Source organism: Macaca nemestrina, chromosome 7 (genome assembly GCF_043159975.1).
Source record: "Macaca nemestrina isolate mMacNem1 chromosome 7, mMacNem.hap1, whole genome shotgun sequence".
NCBI lineage: Eukaryota > Metazoa > Chordata > Mammalia > Primates > Cercopithecidae > Macaca > Macaca nemestrina.
In genome coordinates this window covers 71,596,680-71,622,497 of record NC_092131.1, presented here as the reverse complement: position 1 = coordinate 71,622,497, position 25,818 = coordinate 71,596,680, and the positions used below count along the sequence as shown (strand labels likewise).

Sequence of the window (25,818 nt, the reverse complement as noted above, 5' to 3'; positions counted from 1 at the left end):
CTACCTCAACAGTCTTCGCAAACTCCCTCTAGTCTCTGATATGGAAAGTTAATTTGTAGTAGGTTGTATAAGTGAAGTTTTATAGCCCTGCTTCCCTTCCACCCAAATGGCACACAAGATTGTTTTCCATCATTGTATCCTCACTGTATTTGGAAATTGTGGAACTTCCACCAATTGCTTCCAGAGCAGTGGCACATATCAGAGTTAGATATACTATAATCCCAATTTTGAGCCCCTTCGAGGATATAACTGCCATTATTAAATAGTTATTTTTTATTACCTAAGACTTATAAATTATCCATGAAGATGCACTCTTTTAAGGATGTAAGGAGAGAATTACAGCATATGTTTTTAAGAGGTTACCTTGTGCTTAATTAAAGTTATTCATTAAAATCTTACAAACTATATCTTAGGAGAACATAGAATTCCAGACCAATAGTAAGAAATGCATTAGCCTGGGCCTTTTGAGACCAAAGCTTGGGGAACACTCTTAGATAAAGGAATAGTCTCAGCTGGACCCTTCCTTCTGGCAAGATACATTCCAGGCATTTTGGCATTCATATCACAAGAGAGAGGTAATATATTCCCTATTTTTATAGATGAGGAAACCAAAGCCCAGAAAGGTTAGGTAAATTGCTGAAGATTACATGACTAGTAAGTAGTAGAACTAAGTTTTGATTGTCAGCATGTCATATTCCAAACCACAACAGGAGACACTGCCTAAATAATCAGACCTTTAAAGAATTCTCTACCTATCCCCCAATTAACATCTTAGAATTTTATAGTTATTTTGACAGCAAGATAGTTCAATGCCTACTCATCTGCTTGGGGAGTTTCTTTTTATTACTCCCTTGTCTAGCTCCACAGATGTCAAACTTTAATGTGCACAAAAATTACTCTATCAAAGTATAAACTCCATTTTTGTTACCATTTTATGAGTTTTCTAGGGTACTTTTGGTATGATTACATTTTTACCTTAAGAAGTGTCATATTTTAAACCTAACAACTAATTGTTTTAGGACCACACTGTATTTTTCCACTATATTCAATGTTTCTCTAATTTTCAACACATAGTTTCCAGTCCTTTTGGGAAAATGTAGTAATAAGGAAAACACTGTGGGAAAGAGTATATTTACCAAGTTTATATGACTTTACTTTTAGATTTAAGGGAGTGTGATTAATGTACCTGAAGAGTTTAAGTTCTTCTTTGTGGTGAGGAAGATGACTTCTCGAAAGACAAAGGTAAGCATGGAAGTTTAATCTAAGACAGCAGCTCTCAAACTTTGGAGTGCATAAGAATAACCCAAAAAGCTTGTTTTAAGTGTATATTCTTGGACGGGAGTTCTGAGTCCAGTAATAAAAAGTACCTTATCTGACTATGCCTTTTTCAGATAACAATTATAAACTCTGGACAACACACACACACACATCACACACACACACATAAACAAACAATTATTTGAAGGCAGCAGACAGTGGTCAAAAGCAGAAAGAAACTGAAGAAGTTTCTAATCATTAATGTAACTACTCACTGGGTAAAAATTAAGCTTACAAGGATATTCCACTGAGGATAATACTCATACCACACAGCACAGGGCAAATGGAAGGTAAGCAAAAAGGTCTAGTGTTTTTTATTTGAAGTGTCAGAGGATGGAGTTAGGGGCTGAAAGAATATCTGAGAGATTAAGGTAGGGAAATCCTAGAATAGAGGAATCTAGAGACTCTAAAATGTATTATTCACAATGGCAGATTAAAATAAAAAATTACTAGGCATGTGAAGACATAGAAGGTAATTTCCAAAATCTGAAGAGAATGCAATCAATAGAAACAAATCTCTAGGTTTGGAATTAGCAGAAAAGTACATTTAAATAGATGTGTATATATATATTCAAAGACAAATTAAAATATTATGTCAATAACTGAACACATTGGGGAAGTCTATCAGAGAAATGGAAGCTATTTTAAGAATGAATTCCATCCTGGCTAACACGGTGAAACCCCGTCTTTAATAAAAGTACAAAAAATTAGCCAGGCCTGGTGGCGGGCGCCTGTAGTCCCAGCTACACGGGACGCTGAGGCAGGAGAATGGCGTGAACCCGGGAGGCGGAGCTTGCAGTGAGTGGAGATCGCGCCACTGCACTCCAGCCTGGGCGACAGAGCGAGACTCCGTCTCAAAAAAAAAAAAAAAAAAAAAAAGAATTGAAAATTCTCTAACTAAAGAGCTATAACATCTGAAATGGAAAAGAAAAATCTCTGGGATGAGCTGAAAGAAGACTGGCAACAGCAGAAGAAAGAGCCAACTTGAATATAGAATTTATCCAGTCTGAGAAGCAGAAGGAATAAAGAATCAAAAGAAAAACAGCCCCAGTGATCTGAGGGACAATATCAAATGAGTGCAAACATAAAGCAAAGATTTATTTTATGCCCTATTAGATCATTAAACATGCAGATATCGGTCAGGCGCGGTGGTTCACTCCTGTAATCCCAACACTCTGGGAGGCTGAGGCAGGCGGATCACCTGAGGTCAGGCATTCCAGACCAGCCTGGCCAGAAACCCCGGCTACACTAAAAATACAAAAATTAGCCAGGCATGGTGGCACATGCCTGTAATCCCAGCTACTCAGGAGGCTGAGGCAGGAGAATCACTTGAGCCCAGGAGGCAGAGGTGGCAGTGAGCAGACATCATGCCATTGCACTCTAGCCTGAGCAATAAAAGTGAAACTCTGTCTTAAAAAAAGAAAAAAAAATGCAGAGATGAATTTTACATTAATAAATTGTTTGTATCTTTCAGTGAATATTATTATTGTTGTTTGCATGGCCATCAAAATTTTTACCTTTGAATAAAGGTATTTCTTAACACTGGATTGGTTATAGCATGGAAGAGATTCAATCACTCCACCAATGTGGCAAATACCTCACCAGCAAGATCAGTCCTTTCATGTATGGCTGCCTTGATTAAGCTTCAAGAATAAAATTTAACACACTTCTAGACAATATACCTCAAAAGAGATTCTTCTACTTGCTTCACTAGCTAACTAAACAGAAATCATTATTGCTTGGCTTGGCTTGGCTTCTCCTTCCAGCAGAAAATTAACACCTTTGTTAAATAGGCTGTATAGATTTCTCTTTTTTCTGGGGGAGTGGGGAAACTTGTTAAAGTAAGTCATCTCACCTCGTTTTTCGACTTCTTTTAGTTGAATCTCATATTTTTGAAATTCATGAAATGCTTCTTTCATCAGTTGTCTAGATCTACTTTTTGCCTTGAAAGTCTACCTAGGAATTTTGTTTTCAGTATAATGGATATAACCATTAGTAACGCCACAGTGATCTGTCTGTAGCTATATATTAATAGCTAGTTAATATTTCCCAACATATCTTCAACAAGAAAAAAGAAATTTTTAGAGACAGACACTCCTCCAATTATATTCTCTTCATATATGATTGTATCTCACAGGTTGATTGCTATGGTATTTGATTCCTAGTTACCATGATACCATTAAGTGTTTGCTGCAGAAGCTGCCATGCATGGTCACAGAACTCAGTGGAAGTTCTATTAAAAGACTTACCAGTTTGATGCCTGTTCAGTCAATGTCTTCCATTCTGTTGAGGTTGGAGAACTTCCAACAGAAGTTAAGCAAAGTTCAGTAGGTATTGAGCTGGTTCTTGCTTAAACTGGTGGACTTTATCAACCTGATGCATGCAACAGAAAAGAATAACTCTCATACATTTTAAAGCTGAGCTAATGGGTCTTTCCTCATCATCATTAATGTGCCTTTATGTGAAAATTAAAGCCCAAGCGCTGGAAGCACAGTATAGGTTGTACTTTATCTTGATATTTTGGTCAGCATCACATGATTTAATGGGAAAAAGACCTGTGGTTGGACTTTGAAACAGCAGCAATGTTGAGTTGACAGTTATTTCAAAATGATCCAGTTTATTCCACACAATGTTTAATTATCAGATCTTGGAAGATTAATGATTTTAAGAGAGTCATAAGCTAAGATAGACCTTAAGAAATTAGATAAAGAGGATATAACTCCATCAAGTGAGCTGGCAATGCCAAATTAGTGAATCTAATCATAAGCATCACAAGCTAAACTTAATGGTTGGCGTGGACAGTCTCTGTTCCAGAAACCTCCAAGGTCACTTTGGATGTGAATACCACACTCCTACCATTGTACTCAGGTTACTGCTTTGACATTTGATTCTTATTTAAATTTTTCTTTTTTTTTTTTTTAATAGATGGAATCTCACCATGTTGCCCAGGCTGGTCTTGAACTCCTCTTGTTTTTCAACTTCCTTTAGTTGAATCTCATATTTTTGAAATTCATGAAATGAATTTCATGAATTCATTTTTTAATTCATTTCATTCAAGTGATCCTCCTTTCTCAGCTTCCTGAGTAACTGAGACTACAGGCATGTGTCACCATTCCAGGCCACTTGGTTCCTTTTATAGTTTCTATTTCTTCATTTATTACAAGCATATTTTCCTTTATGTCCTTTGAGCATAGTTATAACAGCAGCTTTAAAATTCTTGTCTGCTAAATTTAACATCTGGATCATCTTGGGGTTGGTATTGATTGTGTATGGGTCTCATTTTCCTTTTTCTTCATATTTCTAGTAACATTGGATTGCATCTGGTCCTTGTGAATGATTCATTGTGGAGGCTCTGTGAGTTTGCTACTGTGTGGAATCTCTTCAAGAAAAAGCCATAAAAGAGAGACACTTCTCCAATTCCATTCTCTTTATCTAACCGTTGACTCTCTTATGCTTTTTGTCTGCTTTTAGTTATTCTCTGGGACTTTTAGGTAGTCTTTTTATATTTTGTCTGGAATTTATAGTTATCTGAAAAAGATTTGGTTAAATAGAAGCTACTTTGCCATTATGAGAAACATTTTTTTTTTTTTTTTACTTTTCATCTTTGTTGTTGTTTTAGATGTGATGTCTCACTATGTTGAGCAGGCTGGAATGCAGTGGCTACTCATAGGCATGATCAAAGAGCACTGCAGCCTCCAACTCCTGGCCTCAAGTGATCCTTCTGCCTCAGTTTCCTGAGTAGCTGGGACTACAGGCATGTGCCACTGTGCCTAGCTTTTTTTTTTTTTTTTTTTTTTTTTGAGACAGTTTTGCTCATTGCCCAGCTGGAGTGCAGTGGTGCAATCTTGGCTCACTGCAAGCTCTGCCTCCCAGGTTCAAGCAATTCTCCTGCCTCAGCCTCCCAAGTAGCTGGGATTACAGGCTCCCACCACCACGCTCGGCTAATTTTTTGTATTTTTAGTAGGGACAGGGTTTTGCCATGTTGGGCAGGTTGATCTCGAACTCCTGACCTCAGGTGATCCACCTGCCTCAGCCTCCCAAAGTGCTGGGATTACAGGTGTGAGCCGCCATGCCCAGCTCTGTGCCTAGCTTTACTTTTGATCTATCTGTGTCTTTATTTTTTTCTTGTAGATACTTGAGTCTTGCTTTTTTATCCAGGCTGATAATTCATGCCTTTTAACTGGGGTATTTAGACCACATATAAAGTAGTTTTTAGTACAGTAGTTTTAATTCTGTCATACTTCCATTTGTCTAATATTTGTTCTCTCTGTTGTTTGTTCTTTTTACCCCTTTTTTTCAGCCATCTTTTGTAGTTCAGTATTTCTTTAGTATTCAGTTTTATCTTTGTCATTGGTTAATTGCTCTAACTTTTTAAAAATGATTTCTCTACAGTTTACAATCTACATCTTTAACTTATAGTTTACTTTCAAATAATATTATTGCACTTCACATATCATGTAAACACCTTATAACAGTATAATTCAATATTTCTATTGTCATACATTTTACTTCTATATACATAATAAACAGTCTATTATTTTTAAATAATAAATTTTAAAACCAGGGAAACTATCTTTTATTCCTATTCATATATTTGCCATTTCTAGCACTCTTTATTCGTTTGTGTGGCTTTTATTTTCTCTCAATATGAAGAACTTCCTTTAACATTTTTGTAGTTCAAGTCTGCTGACAACCAAGTTTTTGTTGGTCAAACAATGTTTTCTCCTGCGTTCCATTTTGAAGAATATTTTTGTTTAATATAGAATTCTAGGTTGAAAATTTCTTTTATTTCTGAAACTTAAAGATGTTGTTCTATTTTCTTCTGCCTTTATTATTTTTGATGAGAATTCACCTGTATTCTTTTTGTGAAACAGGGTCTTGCTATGTTTACCAGGCTGGAGTTCATTGGCTATTCACAGGTGCAATCATAGTATACTATAACTTCTAACTCCATTGTTCAAGTGATCCTCTTGCCTCAGCCTTCCAAGTAGTTGGGACTACAAGCATATGCCCCCAGACCTGGCATCTGTCATCCTTATCTTTCGTTTTCTGACTGTTTTTAAATTTTTCTTGTTTTTATTTTCAGCAGTTGCATATTATGTGCCTTCATGGTTCTTTGTGATTATCATGCTTGAACTTTGTTGAATATATTGGATATGTGGGCTTATAGTTTTCAACAAATTTGAAATGTTTTTGGCCATTATTTATTTAAATATTTTTTCTGTCCCTTCTCTTTGTGGGCTTCAATTATAAGGATACTAGACTGCTTGAAATTTTCTTACAGTTCATCAAATATTTGTTCTTTTTTTTCTTCTTTGTGCTTTCGTTTGAATAGTATCGCCATGCATTCAAGTTTATTGATTTTTCCCCCTAATCCGTCTAATCTTGTTTTAAGCTTCCAGTAAATTTGTAATTTCAGATATTTTGTTTTGCCTGTCTGGAAGTTCTATTTGTTGGTTTTCATGTCTTCTATTTCTTCACTCATTATGTTTATGTTTTTCTTTAAATCTTTGAACACTTATGTAATATCTGTTGTGTGTGTGTGTTTTTTGGTTTGATTGTTTTTTGTTTTTGAGATGGAGTCTTACTCTGTTGCCCAGGCTGGAGTGCAGTGGCCCAATCTTGGCTCACCGCAACCTCTGCCTCCCAGGTTCAAGTGATTCTCATACCTCAGTCTCCTGAGTAGCTGGGATTACAGGTGCCTGCCACCATGCCCAGCTAATTTTTGTATTTTTAGTAAAGACAGTGTTTTGCCATGTTGGCCATGGTGGTTTCAAAATCCTGACCTCAGGTGATCTGCCCACCTTGGCCTCCCAAAGTGCCAGGATTATAGGCATGAGCCACTGCACTTGGCCCTGTTTATTTGTTTCTTGAGACAGTCTCAGTGTATCACCTAGGCTGGAGTGCAGTGGTGCAATCACAGCTCACTGTAACCTCAAACTCCTGGGCTTAAGTGGTCCTCTTGCCTCAGTCTCCTGAGTAGCTGGTACTATAGGCATGTGCCACTATGTCCAGCTAATTTTTTGATTTCACTATGTTGCCCAGGCTGGTCTTGAACTCCTGTCCTCAAGCGATTCCTCCACCTTGGCCTCCCAAAGTGCTGAGATTATAGTTGTGAGCCACAGCACCAGGCCCTATAATAGCTATTTTAAAGTCCTATCTACTGATCCTATCATCTCCATTATTTCTGGGTTTCTCTCTATTGTCCAATTTTTTCTTTTGGGTAACATTTTCCTGCTTCTTTACATGCTGTCATTTTAAAATTGGGCTTTAAATATTGTGAATATTACATCATTGAGTGTTAAGATTTTGTTACTTTCCTCAATGAGTGTTGGATTTTGTTTGATCAGACAGACAACTTTCTTGCTGATCAGCTTGGTCATTTGAGGACTTACTTTTAAGCTTTTAGAACAAAGCTAGACTAGCCTTACCCTATATGATTAGCTCAACTCTACTACTAAAGTGTGACATTTCTAGGATCTCTACTGAATGACCAGTGCAAACAAGAGCTCTTCACTCTGTCTTATTAGAACCCAAACACTTCCCAGCCCAGTGTAAGCTATGGGAAATTTTTAATTTACAGTTTCATTCATTGCCTAGCCTTCTGGAATCTCATCCTATTTATGTGCTACTTATATTCAAAGACTCAAGAGGACACTGTGAATATTTCTGGAGCTCTTTTGTTGGCATAGCTCTCTTCTAGTGCTCTGTCTCACACATTCCACCCACCTCACCCTCCTCAAACTCTGATCCCTGTCTTCTCAACTTAGCAAGACTGCCATATACTCTTGGGATTCCTTTCCTGTGTCATTGTCCAGGTTCTTCTTGCAGACAGAAAGCTTGGGTGATTGTAAGGCTCTCGTCATCTGTTTCTCTTTTCTCAGGGACCATAGTCCTGAACTATTTGTGACCTAATGTCTGAAAAGTTGTTTTATATTTTTTATCTAGTTTTCTGCTTGCCTACAGTGGTTGGAGATGTTTGTCACTAGTTAGTCATAGCTGGAAGTGGCACCAGTGACCTAATTATTTTTACCTCCAGCAATTTTCTTCAAACCAAGAGCTAGAGTTAATGGAGTCACATTTGTATGAGCATAGAACAGACAAAATTGGACTTGGGTTGACAATCTTTTTTTCCTAGGAGGCAGCTGGAGAAAATGGTTACATAAGCCCCAGCACCTAAATCTTTTATGGAATGATTGTTATTTCTAATTTACTAAGCAAAGATAATAACATGTGCCAGAAAAGTAAATAAATTTCTGCTAAATAAAGTATATATTCAGTAAGACTGAAAAAAGTCATTGAATGTTGAAGCAAAAGCCCCTTCTGAGAAACAACAAAATTACCAGAGAATTAAATCAAAGAGACTTTGAGAGAAACTAACCAATATTCTCAAACTTTGCAATGAAGTAACAGGAAGCAAAGTGGGTCATGGATCAGATGAGAAGCTTTTTTAGTCAAGATTCAATTAGAGAAGCAGGACTACTAGAAAATATAGATAGAGAGAGATGACTGATTGATTGGTATAAATATAGATAATATTGAGACATATATCCCAGATACATATTTAACACACATACATACATGCACACACACAGAACTTTGTTACAGGGATTTGATCTCAATTGTGAAAACCGGTCAAGAAGTCTTTGTAAAGTGATATTAGAGCTTGAAGTTTCTCAGGACAGGCAGTTAGGAAGGGATGTAAAGTGCAAGAGAGAAAGGACAAGCCAGAACCAACAGGCACATCCTGAAACCTGAAAGGATAAGTTAAAATTTGTGTTAGTTCTTACTGACGCTGATCTTGATGGCATGGATACCCTACAAAAGAAATTGGTGCCTTTAGTCATGGAGCTGAAGACACACCTAGCCTAGGAACTAGAGAAGCTGAAGAATTCATGGGAAGGTGGAGCTTTTACAGACTAATAGGTGAGCCAGAAGTTAAGTGACAATGTGTATGTCACTTTAAAAATTGGCTTTTGCTTCATTTTTGTCCTTTAAATCTCACACAAACATATATCTTGTGAGTTGGGCATGATGGCACATGCCTGTAGTTCCAGCTACTTGGGAGGCTGAGACAGGAGAATCCTTTGAGGCCAGGAGTTAGAGCCTGTAGGGTGTTATGATCATACCTATGAATAGCCACTGCATTTCAGCCTAGGCATTATAATGGGACAAAAGTCTCATCCACTAAGCCAGAGGAAACTGAGCTGCAGGGATGATAATGGTCTTCAGAGATAGAAAGCATGATCACTTAGCAGTGGCAAGGAGTTCAGTCAAGGCCAATGAGAGACTCTAGGTTTGCTATTAGTCCATTCAGCACTAGAAACAAGTCTATGAGTCAATCATCTATGCTCAAGTAAACTGGAATCCTATTAAGAATAGAGGTGACCAAGTTCACTCTTATCTGATTACTCAATCCCTAGGAGCCCCAGTTTCCTTGTGTGTAAAATAATAATATCTTGGTTTGAAAAGCTGTTGAGGTCAGGCACAGAGGCTTACACCTGAAAATGCAGCACTTTGGAAGGCTAAGGCAGGATCTTGACCCCAGGAGTTTGAGACCAGCCTGGGCAACACAGGAGTTTCTATACAATATTTTTTAATTAGCTGGGCATGGTAGTGAGGGCCTGTGGTCCCAGCTGCTCTAGAGGCTGAGATAGAAGGATTGCTTGAGCCCAGAAGGTCAAGGCTGGAGTAAGTAATGATCATGCCACTGCACTCCAGCCTGGGCAACAGAGCAAGTCCCTATTAAAAAAAAAAAAAAAAAAAGCTGTTATGGGGATAAAATGAGATAATATAAATAGAACTTTGTATCCTCTGCTCCTTCTAACACCGTAGGAGGAATTCAGTAAAATGTCAGTTTTCCGTTTCTTCTTTTCCCAGAGGAAAAACTCTGATGCTGTACTAACTAGAGGCCACTGTCTGCAGGAACATAAGAGATCCTTAATAGGAAGGAGACACCCCTGAAATCCAATTCGTGCAGGCACTCAAACCCATTAAAATTGTTATTTTTTAAGGGTCATCCTTGTAGGAACCATGACTCAACAAAATTTCCCCAACCTGTTTGTTGGTGCCTGACATAACTTTAATAAAAGATACTTCCATTTTATGAATAGCAGCAGTAAAGGTAGAGAGATAAAAAGCAATAAATACTCTATACTGGAAACAGTGCCATCCTACTCTAATGGACTTAGGCAAATCACTTAATCTTCTCTTTTTACAGACAGTAAAGTACAGTCTTCATGGTGCACAGTTCTGTTCTGACAAGACATAATCATAAAATCACCACCAGAAACAAGATATGGTACAATTTTGTCATCTCAAAAATTTCTTTGTTCTATCCTTTTGCAGCCAACCTTAGCCTCTGGGAACCATAGATCTGCTTTCTAACACTATAATTTTGCCTTTTCCAAAATGTCATATAAATGGAATCATATAGTACATAGCCTTTTGAGGATGGTTTCATTTACTTGGCATAATGTTTGAGATTCATTAACGTTGTTGCATATTTTAGTAGTTCTTTTTTTATTATTATTATTGAGGGGTATTCCATTGTATGGAGGTACCATACTTTGTTTATTCATTCACCAGTTGAAAAACATTTAGGTTGTTTCCAGTTTTCTTGTGATTAAGATCAAAGTTACTAGAAACATGCTACATATTTTGTGCGAACATGAGTGTTCATTTCTCTTAGGTGAATCTGTAGGCATGGGATTGCATGCTGGGTCATATGATAAGTTCATGTTTAACTGGATAAGAAATTGCCAAGTTGTTTTCCAAAGCAGCTGTACCATCTTGCATTCCCTAGCAGTGTGTGAGTTTCATTTGCTCTGCAGTCTCTCCGGCAACCTTTTCAAGGCTAAATTTTCTGACTCTGCAATGGGAAGAATAAATCAAATAATTCAGTGACAATAAAATTGAAGAGTAGCTGTAAAATGCTTAGAAAACTATAGAGGTACTATACAATGTATATAGATATGCAGTGATATTTTTAAGGTAAACAAAACAGATTTAGGAAACACTTGAATTCAAAGAAAGAATAATTGGGCAAAAAAGTCCTATAATTCAGAGGGGTTTGGTTTCCTGTAATCACAACTGTACATTGATGAATCAACTCCTACATAATTAATTTTTTCTTATTTAAAAAATTACAATTAAAAAAAGTCAAAAGGTGTCAACAGAAGACAAAAATCATCTGTGATATTACCACTCAAATTCAGTTATTGATGGCATTTGGGAATAATTTCTTTTAGTCTTTTATTCTTTCTTTTTTTTTTTTTTGAGACGGAGTCTCGCTCTGTCGCCCAGGCTGGAGTGCGGTGGCACAATCTCGGCTCACTGCAAGCTCCGCCTCCCGGGTTCACGCCATTCTCCTGCCTCAGCCTCCCAAGTAGCTGGGACTACAGGCGCCCGCCACCTCGCCCGGCTAGTTTTTTGTATTTTTTGGTAGAGACGGGGTTTCACCATGTTAGCCAGGATGGTCTCGATCTCCTGACCTCGTGATCCGCCCGTCTCGGCCTCCCAAAGTGCTGGGATTACAGGCTTGAGCCACTGCGCCCGGCCACATGTATTTTTACCTGATAGTAATTATTATTTATATAAAGTTTTATATCTTTATTTTTAAATTTTATATTAAATTCTAAGTATTTCACAATGTTATACCATGATCTTAAAAACAACAATTATATAATATTTTATAAAGTAGATGAACATGCTTATTTAATTGATCCTTTCTGATAGTATTTTACCATTGCCCTCAATTTTACTATTATAAATAATACTGCAATAGACATGTCCATGCATATAGATTTTTTGTTTTATTTTTTGTTTTTATAATTATTTCCTTAGGATAGATTCTTAGAAGTAGGATTACAGTATTTAAAAGATTGGAATATTTTTATGGATCTTAATGTGTATAGATTGCTTTCCAAAACACCATATCAATTTATATTTGCTGTTAACAAAGCATGTTTCATAATACTTTGGCAATTCCTGGACATTATTATTTCCAAAGTCTTTTAATACAAACAATTTAAATGGTACTTTGTTATCTTGTGTTTCTTTGACTGTTAGTGACCCTGAATATTGTGGTAAGAAGCCTGGAAGATGGCCTCTCTGATCCTACTTTCTGAGATTCATTTCCTTGTGCAGTCCCTCCTGAGTGTGGGCTGGACTTACTGTCTTGCCTCTAACAGAGAATATGGCAGATATAATATAATAGATATCAATCTTTAGAAAAGACTCCTTTCATTTTGGGAAAATAAGAATCAGTCCTTTACTTAAAAAAAGTACAAAGTAAGTATCACCAATTTTTCTTAGGTAAAACTGAATTTTTTAAAAGTCTGATTGCAGAAGCTGCTTACCTTTTGTGAATTGTTTCCATGAGAAGTTGGAGCATTATATTTGCTTGTTTTCTAAAAACAACTTAGGAATGGACTGGAATACCCATAATTCAGATTTTGGGAGCCTGGCTTCAGGCACGGAAGCCATGGAAGCCATGGAAGTCTGCATTCAGCAGACCACAAAGTTTGTTTCAGGTTCACAGATGGGCGAGAACAATAACTTAGACTTGGTTCAAGGTTGATTTTACTTTGATTTACTCCTAAAGCAGCCAATAAGCAGGGCAAAGTATATAGACATGATAAAGATGTAGGTAGACAAATATGACTTTCCTTTGCCTCTCTCACATGGCAGGGGGCACACTAGAAATTTAGCCCCTCTTGTTAGCCTGCCCAGAGCAAGATGTTGCACCCAGCTGGAAAAGTGAAGATCTTTACACCCGCAACCACACCAGCACACACTACACTCCTCCACATAGAGTAATAATTCTGCTACATCATTCATGCATAATGTCCGGGTTTTGGAATGTGAAGTTCTTTCAATGACAACACTTAGAAAAATCCCCTTATCAATCCCTCTCCTATTTTCCAAGTCCATTGGGCAAGTCTGGCCCTAGGCTGCCCCATTCATCCTGTCCCACCCAGTCACACTTCCCCAACTGACAGCCAGCATCTTAAGGTGACTAAAATCAAATGTCTTTTTCTGGACTCTCTAGGGACACCTATACCTATGTAATGTATATAAGAGTGCTTTTGAGCTGAAAAATATGTTAAAAACCTGCTAAAACATGCTTTAGTAAGCATGAAGTAGTGGTGCTATACATAGTTATTTTGATTTATCCAGGTTCTGATGCTGATTTGGATAATTCTCTTCTTTGTATCATAGCTTCTTCTGAAGGACTAAGAAAAATTATACTGGATTTTAATAAATATTACATATAATTCTTAAGGGACCTTAAATTATTTTGGAAAATACATTAAAACCAGACTATCAACATTACTTATTTTGAAATGAAAGTTTTGAGTTTCTCATACATGAGGGTTCACTGAGGTTATTTCCTGTATAATACAATCCAATGGCACAAATTCTTTTTTTTTTTTTGAGACAGAGTCTCACTCTGTTGCCCAGACTGGAGTGCAGTGGCAGGATCTTGGCTCACTGCAACCTCTGCCTCCTGGGTTCAAGCAATTCTCCTGCCACAGCCTCTCAAGTAGCTGGGATTACAGGCATGCACCACCATGCCCGGCTATTTTTTTGTGTTTTTAGTAGAGACAGGATTTCAACATGTTGGCCCGGATGATCTTGATCTCCTGACCTCGTGATCTGCCCGCCTCAGCCTCCCAAAGTGCTTAGGTTACAAGTGTGAGCCACCGCACCCGGCCCAATGGCACAGATTCTAATGGCCTCATCACATCCTAGATTCAGCAGAATTGTTACTGGGTTTATTTTTGCAGCCACAAACCCTGCTAGTTCGAGTGAATGACAATCTTTCTTCAAATCATACCCCTAAGTTCAGAAACTCATTTCATTCACTGATCTTCTTGTTTTTTGTAAGAGCATTTAAATTTAACAAATTGCTGCATGTGATTTATTTTGAATTTAATTACAGTGCCAAAATGCCACATATAATTATGGATGTAAGTAAGCATCAATTCTTTGCCCTGATGGCTTGAGAAAGGCTGTAAAGTGTAGCCTAGCCTTTCTACATAATCTCCTGTGAGCCTTTTCTGCCCGCTATTGAATCAGTGCTGACAAATAAAGTATCAGAATAGCAACTAATACGAGGTCACGCCTTTGTGCCAAACCCACTCCTCGCTCCTCATTCATGTTGATGCTAATGTGATGCCATCTAACACAGTTCAGGAAAATTCATAAAATCAGCCTGCTTGGGAAGAACTTTAATCAAAGATGGACAAATCACAACACTCCAGGGGTTGGTTTAAAATAAGTAGTAATATGACATATTTCCCTTTGTTATGAGTTAAAGCTCATTTTTATACTCTGGGAGAAGCAATTCAGCTCTCTAGAACAGCATAAGCAAATATATATATGTAAAAACAACTAGCCCATCCATGATACCACCAGCCTTAGTTCTATAACATTAAAATAGTGGGTTTCAAAATGGAACTTCAGTTCTTACACATTCGCTGGGATTTAGACCACACAGGTAATTTTCTGGGGTTCTTTACTGAATGAGAGGTCTTATATCTTCTTAACATTATATATATCACTATATATATAATTTCTGGGGTTCTTTACTGAATGAGAGGTCTTATATCTTCTTAACATTATATATATCACTATATATATAATATATCACTATATATATCACTATATATTATAAATAGTGATATATATAATAATGTTATATATTATATATAATATATAATGATATATATATCACTATATATATAATGTTACATGACATTAAATAAATATATTTCTTCTTATAACAGTACATAGGGATTATTTTACTAGCTATGAGGCCTCAGGCAGGTTATGTAACTTCTTTGACCCTCAGTTTCTTCATCTGTATTTTAGAGATACAAATACCCCGTATGATTGTTGTGTGGATTACTAGAATGTGTGTATAGCACTTAATACAGTGCCTAGTGCATAGTAATGGCCAATAATAGCACTTGATATTAGTAATTTCTATTTAGCTTTCCCCACTTGCTTTTTCTCATTTCAGTTCCTGCAGCCAAGTAATACATGTTTAGGAACTGCATATGTATTCAAAGGTTTGTTGTTGGCAGCTCCTTCTCCCAGTGGCTGTGAGCACTGGGGAACTCTGGCTCTGCTGGCCTTACAAGCCCTATTTTGGGCCAGCTCCCTTCTCTACTTCTTCCTGGATGTTTTTCCTAAAACAAATGTACTTTAATAAGGGCTTAAGTAAATCTTTCATACATATAGACATATTTAAAGTTTATTAGGCAAGCTTGCCAATGTAAAGGAACTAAGGAAGAGTTCATAAAACAAATCCTAACTTTATACTTTAGTAATTGTTCCCTACTTTCTTAACTTTATATTTTTCTATGTATTCAATACATTTTTAAAAGAAAATTTGGGATGTTCTTGGTTATAGAATGGCCAGATGAGTTCTAGAATGCTACTGTAGGAGGAGTAAAAGTAGACACTGACCAAAAGAAAAAGGAGAGGTGAAGAAGAGGGGGAACTAGATTTAGATATATATGTCCAACAAAAGCTAATGTCCAGTGATTTTATTTTTTAAACCACTTTATTAAGATATAATTTACACACCATAACATTTTCCCACTGTAAATGTGTAATTCCATGGCCCTAGTACATTTAAAGAGTTGGGTAGCCATCACAGCAATCCAATATTAGAACATTTCCCTCCATTCAAAAGGGAGCCTCTTGGACATTAGGAGTCACTCCCCATTTCCCACTCCCTGCCTTAATCAATCATTAATCTACTTTTTGTCTGTATACACTGGCCTATTCTAGACATTTCATATACATGGACTCATAAATAAGTGGTCTTTTGTGTCTGGCTTCTTTCACTTGGCATAATGTCTTTGAAGTTTATCCACATTGGATCATGTGTCAGTTCTTCTTTCCACTGATTTTTTTAAAGAAAATTGTAAAATTTTGTTTTACTTTTCAACTGAAGATGTTCAATATTGTCTCTGCTGAGAAATGTAAGATATGTGATACAGTAATTTGTAAAAGAGTAACAAAATCTACATACACCAGTGCATTTCAGTCAAGTCCTAATGACTTGAATAAAAAGAGGAAATAGTTTCAAACAGATTGTAGGATTAACCACTAAAGGGTAAAAAGGGTTGCCTGATACTGATACTAATCTTCTCAACTAATAGTAGTTGAGAAGAATACCTAGGTAGAGGAATTAATTAGAAAAGGTAGAGGAAAGAGAATCTTTCTATGGGCAATTTGAACAGAGCTTAGGGTGCTAGATTGTGAAATCCAGTTCTGAAAGTTTCCATGGACTCTTGGGAAAGAAACATGATGAATCAATAACTGATATAAGATGTAGTTGCAATGTACCAAAGGAAGAATAATGGGCAAAGTTTGCTGGGGGATGACCCCATCTCCCATTTTTTTTCTTTCTGCACTCTTGTTCTCTGACCTTCTTAATTTGCTCTTCATAGGTCATTTTTGTCCTTTCCTGGGGGAAATAGACCTGACTGGCCAACCACCAGTAAGATATTAATGAATGAGTATTTTTTTTTTTTACTCCACTCACAGATATTTATATTTTTAGCACCTGGGAAAGACTACGTTTAATTCTAAGAAGTAATTGTTAATTTGGGGGTATTAGGCACCATAAAGAACAGTTAAGGGAGATCTTGGATGCAGGAGAGGGTTTCTTTTTCATTCCTTTTATTTGCACATTACTTTTTTTGATACAACTTCAAAATATTTTATTTTAAAACATAAACAGAACCCAGCTGCTAACTTAATTAGTTCCCAAAGCAACCCATGTATTTCTGGGACAAGCTTTGGACTTAATCAGATATTTTAAATGATAAACTATTTAGATAATTGTATATAACATCACTGTTTCACAACTGTAAACTAGAAAGAGAAATAGAAAAATAGCCATTTTTAAAACATGAATGAACTAACCACTCATTTTGACAGAAGTTGCCCGTGCATCCTCAGTGCTCAATCCTGGAATAGTGGCAGTTTACAGGAGGAAAACTCCTTTATGTACGGGGAAGCACAAATTTTATTTTATAGGTACAAAGCCAGAGGAGGTGGCAGTGGTCACCTGTAAAAGAGCCCTGAATGGGTAAGCCAGAGTCCATGGCCTAGCTGAAGTTACACCTGCTACCCTAATTTGAGTGACCAGGTCACCTCAGCTGAAGTTGTATGTCCACACAAGTGTCCTTTGGGGATAAGCAGAGTCACATCTGCCAAATCCGAAGGGTTGGTGATCGATGCTCTCAAACACACTCTATTGCTAAGTCAAGTATCACAAGGGTTTATCACATGGAATCAATCCGTTCATTAGTACAGGAAAAATATATTCAGAAGTTTAGCAAAATATACATGGTAAGTGCCGGTAGTCTATGACAAGTACAATTTGCTTCATTTGCTGACTCATTTGTAGTAGCATTTGCTGCAGCAGCTTCATAAAAATAATTGAGGACCCGGGCATTTCTGAATAAAAACAACCTTGAAGCCAGTGAGTTGGCTTGTACCTTTATGTGTCCTGAAGACAAACTGCAGCTAAAATCCTCAGCTATTCCAGGATTGGTCTGCTGTATTGTAAATCCACTTCCTGTTGAACTTTAATCATTTTTAAAGCCATGTATGAATTGTCCTTGCTCTTAAAAGAGCAAGTAGCAAACAGCAGGGTCAAAGACCAGGCTAAAAACACTTAGAAGTACCTTCCTCTCTCAAGCTGGTGAATAGGATGCAAAGCTGACATATGGAGCAGATTTTGAACCAAGTCACCAAGGTAGGCTTCAAGGGCTTGCCACCAGTGCAGTCCTAAAGGCCGTGGCTCCAAAGGGCCCCGTGCTAGGGATTTCATATTCTGTCTTCATCTTGAAATTCTTAACAATTTTGTTTTTAATTTGTGTTATTTAAGTGAGTTTTGATGGGACAATGGAGCATGCCCCAGAGGCTTGGGACCTCTGCTCACTTGTGATCTCACCTCTCTTCACCTCCCCACCTCCCCCAGGGGTTCTGTGACCTGGCCACATCAGTGTGGTATAGCAGGGAAGGGGGGAATTTTGTCATTACCCGTTGCAGGGAAGGTTGGGGTTGGGCGCTTGCCTCTTGGTGTCTCAGGTGGGGAATGTCAGCAGCTGTCTGCTGGGGCTGGCAACTCTATGACTCGTTCACTGGGTGACTCAGTGAGGTGAGCCTCTCATCCGTGCCCCCTTCAGGTACCCAGTGTGTCCTCAGCATGAAAGCTGCAATCTTTCAGGGATCATCCATTCACCTGGTTTGGGGCTGGGAGCCCATGGGAAGGGGAGATTGGCTTTCCTGCACCCACTCAGAGACCAGCACAGCTGGTAGATGGTCCGCTAATGCTGAGTCGTGGGGTGCCCCTCACCCCAACTCCACATCTGTGGGGATCTGCACTTGCCCGGTGAGTACCCTAAGGCCTAAGGGAGGACATTAAATATCTAATATTTATATCTAATTATCTATATTAGAGTATATCTAATTAATATCTAATTAGCATCTAATTAACATCTATATCTAATTAATATCAAATATCTAATAAAACATCATGAAAAGAGAGACTGAGGAAGAAAGAAAAATATTTTATATTTCAGTAGATTTAATGTCACCTTTTCCCTGCTTTTTGAACAAAATGTCTGGCTTATTTTTGTTTATTTATATATTTTTTGCACTTGGTGGGCTCTGACAAGGGCCCCTTTAAGGGAAGAAGGATCCGGTTGCTAGCAGCCACGACTGGCCTGAGAGAGAACAAAATAACCAGATGAGGGCCAGCTTGATGGTCATGGGTCCCACAAGTGATGGCGTGAAAGGCAGAACTTATGGGAGATAGGCTGATTTGTGGACACCCGCATGGGAAAGTGTGCATACTGCCGGAAAACCCAGCATCTCATGGGTGAGGGGTCCTTTACTTTGAGGGTAAATTTTTTTTTTTTTTTACTTTTTGCAAATGAAAGATAAGGAAAAAAATTTATCAAAGGCCTTTGAAATGTTTTGCAAGAAGTCCAGAATGTGTACATATTCTGCTAACACCACTGACATCTGTCCTACATATATTTGTTCTTTTATTCAGCCAACATCAAGGAATAACAACAGCACAGGAAGCAGACTCTTAACATTATTATTTGGTGATAAAAGCAGCTTACTTTCTTTGTGGTTCAATTAGTAGAATCAAATTGTAAATGTAAGTTTGAAGGATCCTTAATTTAGTACACAAACAACTACAAAAGTGGGAAGTGCTCATATAAGATATAATATGTATTAGGTAATATTTGATAGTTAATGTATTTATTTTCAAAGACACATTAATTCAGAATAAAGCCTTAAAAATTTATCCGAAGTCCAACTTGTTATATTCCAATGTTGAGATTTAGTATTCCCAGGTGCTAGCAAAATTATTTCGCTTTCCCTCCATGGTAGCATACTGTCAAAATTCCAGTTTATCTCAGTAACTTAAGGATGTAGTTCTCCACCTTGAACTCTACATTTTCTTAAGTTTAAGGTGCCTCTCAATGTATTCTTTCCCTGATACAGAGGGATTTATACTTATAACTCTTAGAACATTGTGATGAAAATATCCCTCATTTTGTTGGTCATGAAGAGATCATCCTTTAGTTTGTTCTAAGCATTTGTGTTCCAGTTTTCGTTTTAGTTACCATGGCATAAATAACATGGAAAAAGCCATGTTAGAAAGTGCATTATTTCCTCTCCATTACTGCCACCTTTTTTATTTGTCAGTTAAAATGTGATAAATATATTTATTTAAGGTTACTAAACTTTGGAGAGAGTTAAAAATCTACAGATATCTTGCCACATTTTGATATTTCTAAATATCTAAGATTGTATTGGACCTAAAAGAGAACAATACCCTGCCACTATGATTTTCAACTCCTCCCTGCTCTCTTAGTTTAATAACCTTGGTTAGTGATCTTTACTCCCTTTGAGGTCCAAGTGGCCAACCAACGGGTGTTTAAGTGAGTGATGGGAAACTGGCCCACAGGCCAACCTCTGTTTCTGTAAATAAACTTTTGTTAGGACACAGTTACACCCACTCATCTGTTTGTTGTCCATGTTTGCTGTTGTTATAATAGCAGAGTTGAATAGTAGAGACAGCAACTGTATGTCTTGCAAAATCAAAAATATTTACTATCTGGACCTTTACAGAAAAAATTGTCAACCACTGCTTTGTTGATAATCTACTGCATGCTCTGTCTTACTTATTCCTGTTTAAAAAGAGAGGCAAGATAGTCCAGTTTCAGAAGAAAAATAATGTGAAGTAAGCACCATATGACAGTTTTGTCCATTTACTGTTGACATTCATCCACTAAAATGTGTGTAATCTTCTCATCCTTCCATTCCCAGGCAAGAGGAAAGAATAAAACATTGACGTGATTGTTCAGCTTAATACCATTTTTTAAGCTGAAAGGTCCTCTCCTGGTATAAAGTCATTTTTTACTTTAAACTGTCAAGGCAAATCAGAAAGAAAAATCCTTGTTGTCAATCAGCATTTTCTTAATATTTCTTTAAAATTGTAAACCAAGCGTTTGGGACTTAAAACTTCAGTGTACTCCAAGGAATAATGTCTTGAGTTTCAAAATAATCCCTTGAAGTACACACAGGGATAAATATTTCCATTTTATAGATGAGGAAACTGAAAATAAGAGTTGTTGTGTTTATGGTTTGTTGTTGTTGTTTTTGAGACAGAGTTTTGTTCTTGTCACCCAGGCTGGAGTGCAATGGCATGATCTTGGTTCACTGCAACCTCTGCCTCCTGGGTTCAAGCAATTCTCCCGCCTCAGCCTCCTGAGTAACTGGGATTACAGGCACCCGACACCACGCCCCGCTAATTTTTTTTGGTATTTTTAGTAGAGGCAGCATTTTACCATGTTGGCCAGGCTGGTCTCGTACTGCTGACCTCAGGTGATCCACCTGCCTCGGCCTCCCAAAGTGCTGGGATTATAGGCGTGAGCCACCACGCCTGGCCGTGTATATGTTTTAAGGTTAAGGTTAGTAAGTAATAAGTTTGGTTCTAATCCAAATATTGGTGCCTGATTCAGTGTTATTTCTAACTGCCTTGTAACATCATCCATTTTGTTTTACTGTTAATCATGGCATGTACCATGATTAGTTCCTGAGACTCTCCGAACTGCCTGGTGGCTTATGTGCTGTCTTATGTGATTCTCATATAGTTCTTTGAGGTGACTGCTATTATATACATTTTATAAAGGAAGAGACCACAGTCAGAAAGGCTGAGTAACTTGCCCAAGATCACACAACCAGTAAATCTGGCTGTGACACAGGGTCTCGCTCTGTGGCCCAGGCTGGATTACAGTAGTGTGGTTACTCCTCACAGCAGCCTCAACCTCCTGGGTTTGAGGGATCCTCCCACCTCAGCCTCCTAAGTAGCTGGGGACTACAGGTGTGCACCACTATATCCAACTAATTTTTTTTAAAAAAAGTTTTGTAGAGACAATATCTTACTATGTTGCCCAGGCCGGTCTCAAACTCCTGGCTTCAAGCAATCCTCCCATCTTGGCCGCCCAAAGTGCTGGGATTTATAGGCAAGAGCCACCGTGCCTGGCTGATTACTATATTTTCTTTAAAATTTTATATCTAGCTACTTTTCCAATTTAAGTTATTAATTCCAATCATATTTAACAGAGTCTCACTGATTTTCTAAATGTGTAGTCAAACCATCCACGGGTATTTAGGAAGACATTTGGATCCCTTTAAGGTAGGGGGGAACTTACATAAGCCAGAAATTCAAAAGCCATAAATGATGAACTTGGCTGCATATTTCTAATTCTCATGAATAATAACCAGCATATATTGAGCATTATTTTAAGTAGTTTACATTTAGAAAATGTCTAGAAAATGCTAGCTAAAAAAAATTAGTTCTATTACTTTTGACAATTATTAAAGCCAGCTAGCAATCTCTGTCTTAGGCACTTTTGTAGCTTTCAGTCATGGAAGCAGGACTGAGGCCAAGCAAAGATAAATATGAGAAGAAGTAAGAATTACCAGAGAGGGAAAAAGGAGCCCTCGAATTTCCTGGAGAGTATAACAAGTGATGTGGAAAATAGCAGGATCAGAAAGGAACCCAATACATCGGTGAACTCCATTCTACGGAGAGCTATTTAAGAGGGGTAAAAAGGCCCCAAATCTCTGTTTTTAACCTACCTTAAAAGCAACAGGCTACCTTAGCTTTATGGAGGCAACCGTGTGTGGTTGTGTGTCGGCAAGGAGGTGGAAACAGCACTGGCATTTGTTTTCTAGCAACATGCTCAAACAGCCATTGTCTTGAATTTAGTGCAGACTTCCGCCAAGCTATATCACCTCTTAAATGATACAGCTTGAGACCATCTCCCATCACAAAGAATGCTTCTAGATCTGCCTGGGGACCTGAGACCTTCCGTTTCTTATGCCATAGAACCACAATACAAGTATCCTTCTAGTTAAACTATCCTTCTAGGGTCCTGTTAATAAGCCTAGTAACAGAAACTTGGTATCACCACAGCAAATATTAATCAATATAATAGTTAGTCTCTGCATTCTTTGTGATTCCATCCCTTACTACCTAGAGAATTTGCATGTTACATTAAACAGTGGTGTTGGTATTAAAATATGTGACCAATCCTGAAATTAAAAAAAAAAAAGTTGTGCTCAGCATCTTGCAGGTAACAGTCCCCTCCACCAGAGGTCTCTAGCTCACTGACATTATCTGAATTTATAATAGCTCTTCCACTAGGATATGCTGAATCTGTGCGGTCCAATAGAATAGCCACCAGCCCCATGCATCTATCTAAATGTAAATTAGCTAAGATTAAATAAAATTAAAAATTTAGTTCTTTGGCTGCCCTAGCCACATTTTAAATGCTCAATAGCCACATGTGGCTAGTGGCTCCAGTTTTGGCTAATATGGATATCTAACATTTCTACCACTGCAAACAGTTCAAGTGGATATGTTATACTAAATTCTGTTAACTCACAAATGTAGAAATAGCAGTTCGGGGTCACAGTATGAAAAGGACAAAGAGGCAGTATCTCTCCTGTACTGTAACTGAATCCTCCCTTTATCCAGGTGGCATCCTGGGTGGACGATGACAGTGTTCTTTGTGATTATACTCAGCTTATTCTCCCCCTCACAACCAGCAAGTTGTGTCATTATATTTTAATAATTCATAGATATAATTTCAATTCTTCTCTTATTGAGAAAATCAGGGCTGGCAAATTTTAAGAAAGAGATACGGTTTAAAAAAAAAGCAGAAGGCCTTAATGCCATCCTCAACTCTACGCCTAACAAACTGAGAGCTCTAGAGAATGTTGTTGGACTTCTCTGGGCCTGCATTTGCTCCTGAATATAATGAGTGGGCAATTAGATGTTCTCTAAGACCTCAAACACTTGAACCCATACCCACAGTGCAGCAGGACTGTTGTGGGTACTCCTGGCAAGTAAAACTAATCTCTGACCCATCCAAGAGGTTCCAATATGCTAGACCATGCGGGAGGCTTCTGCCTCATGTCAAGCTGTGCTCTAAAGTCACAGAATTGTGTTGCTTCAAAATGGCAGTGGTCAACAAAATTGGCTGGTGGTTTAGACCATATTAGAAGATAATTGCTATTTTTAGTATAAATATTATTTTCCTTTTTATTTGAGATTTTCATCTTAAGAGATAGTACCAATTCCATTCTTTATTGCTAATAAGTTACCAGTAGTATATCACTGCAGTGAGAATGTTTCAAAATAACACTGTAGCTTTATTCCAAAGACCTCAGTTATGGACTTACTCTAATTTTGTGGTCACTTCAAAAACAAAAACAAAAGCCTCCCTAGGCAGATCCCTCAATTATTCCTCTCTGTAAGACATCATTCCTTGAAATGGACATCATTCTTTTCATAAAAACATGACATGGACTGTATTCTATATTCTATACACTCTCATAGAACAAGTAGGATTTTTAATTATTTTAAAGAAAAAGATGAGCTTATTTTCAGTTTTCAGATTCCAGCTTTTCTCAACCTCTGGATGAAAATATTTTTATACCTGGAGTTTCTCTTGCAGTTAGCACTCATCCTTCTGTAAGTGGGCTAAATCCTTGTTCACCTGCATGTAGTCCATGGCTTAACATGTCTATAATTCACAGAGGGGTGAATATGGGGAAAGTAAATAAAGCTGAGCTTAAGGAGAGAAACACTGTGGGAGGGAGGAAGCGGATGATTAAAATGGAAATGGTGGTCAGGAGCTTGTTATTCTCCCAGGTGCTTTGTTGGCAGAAATAAAAAAAACTTTTCTACCAAACCCCACCTGAATTCTTTCAACTACAATGATGCAAAGAAAATACACGCTAATTATGAGCAGGAACATTATCTATTAATATGTTAATGAAGCAGGTTTGCTAATGGTGAAAGACCTGAATTTTAATAAAATTTTAAGAGCTTCTTGATTACGTGTTTGTTAGTCGATATCATCATTTAAAATTATCTCTAGGTGGCTTTACATGGAATAAAACCTACATTAGAACTGTATTCTAAACAGGCCTTAATGAAGCAGGTGAGGATACCATCTGTGACATGAACACTGTCAGCCAGAAATTCACTTCAAAAGAAATGTAAACTAGTTAGCAGGAAACATGTTATCATATCTGCCAGTATCAGCTTTCAATGGAGGTAATTTATTTATGCATTTACTTGCTAATTTTTTCAAACATATTTGCTTATGAAATAATGTTCGATTGAATTAATGGATACTGCCTTTCAATATTGGAAGTGTTATTTTTCATTAAAACAAAAACAACTCTAGTGTCCTGTTTTGACAACATCCCATACATAGATGAAAACTGTCTTATCCACCCAAACCCCATATTTTTTGAGAAAAAGTCACCAGAAATCCAAAAATCAAACCAGAATGAGTATAGAAACCTCACTGGTGTGTCTCTGTGAATAGTAGAAATTGTGTTATCTTTTCTCCAAGATGACTGTGGCATCAGAGTGAGTGGTAATCCCTATCTGCCTCTCTAGAACTTGGGTGAAGGCAGCTGGCATCCTCTTTCATTTTGCATAGTAGAACCACAAGGCTCTGATTAGCAGCTGGGCCTGGATTGCAACTCAGAGCTCCTGAAGACAGAAAAACACTGAGGAGGCGGCATGAAGACTCGGGTGTAAAACATCAGTGCTATGTGCCCAAAAAGCTTGAGAGATGCTGGGCTGGAGAACCTGTGAAGCATGTGTGCAGTGGGCCTCATCATATCATTGGGAGGATTTGGGGTCTGGATGTGGGTGAGGCCTGTGTTTTCTCCATTATGTATGAGTCAGTGATGAAGGTGTTAGTGAGGGAAAGTGAAAGTTCATTCTAGAAACAAAAGAACATTGGGTAAGAGCCCAGGCTCAAAAGTGCCTTAAGCGCCCTTAACCTAACGGGCCAGGGCCAGGGCCAGGAATGACGGGAAGTGAAGGAGGCAGGTGGGTGGGATGAGGAAGAGCAA

At 37.8% G+C, this 25,818-nt stretch overlaps 1 long non-coding RNA gene across 3 annotated transcripts in view; it reads left to right on the top strand.

Moving 5' to 3' along the window:
* LOC105478002 (uncharacterized) overlaps positions 1 to 25,818 on the top strand; it is a 107,368-nt gene that overhangs the window by 5,729 nt on the left and 75,821 nt on the right. For all 3 annotated transcript variants that reach the window (XR_011625936.1, XR_011625937.1, XR_011625935.1), the window contains exon 3: positions 1,162 to 1,242. This is a non-coding gene — a long non-coding RNA (uncharacterized lncRNA). The remainder of the gene's footprint in view (positions 1 to 1,161; positions 1,243 to 25,818) is intronic.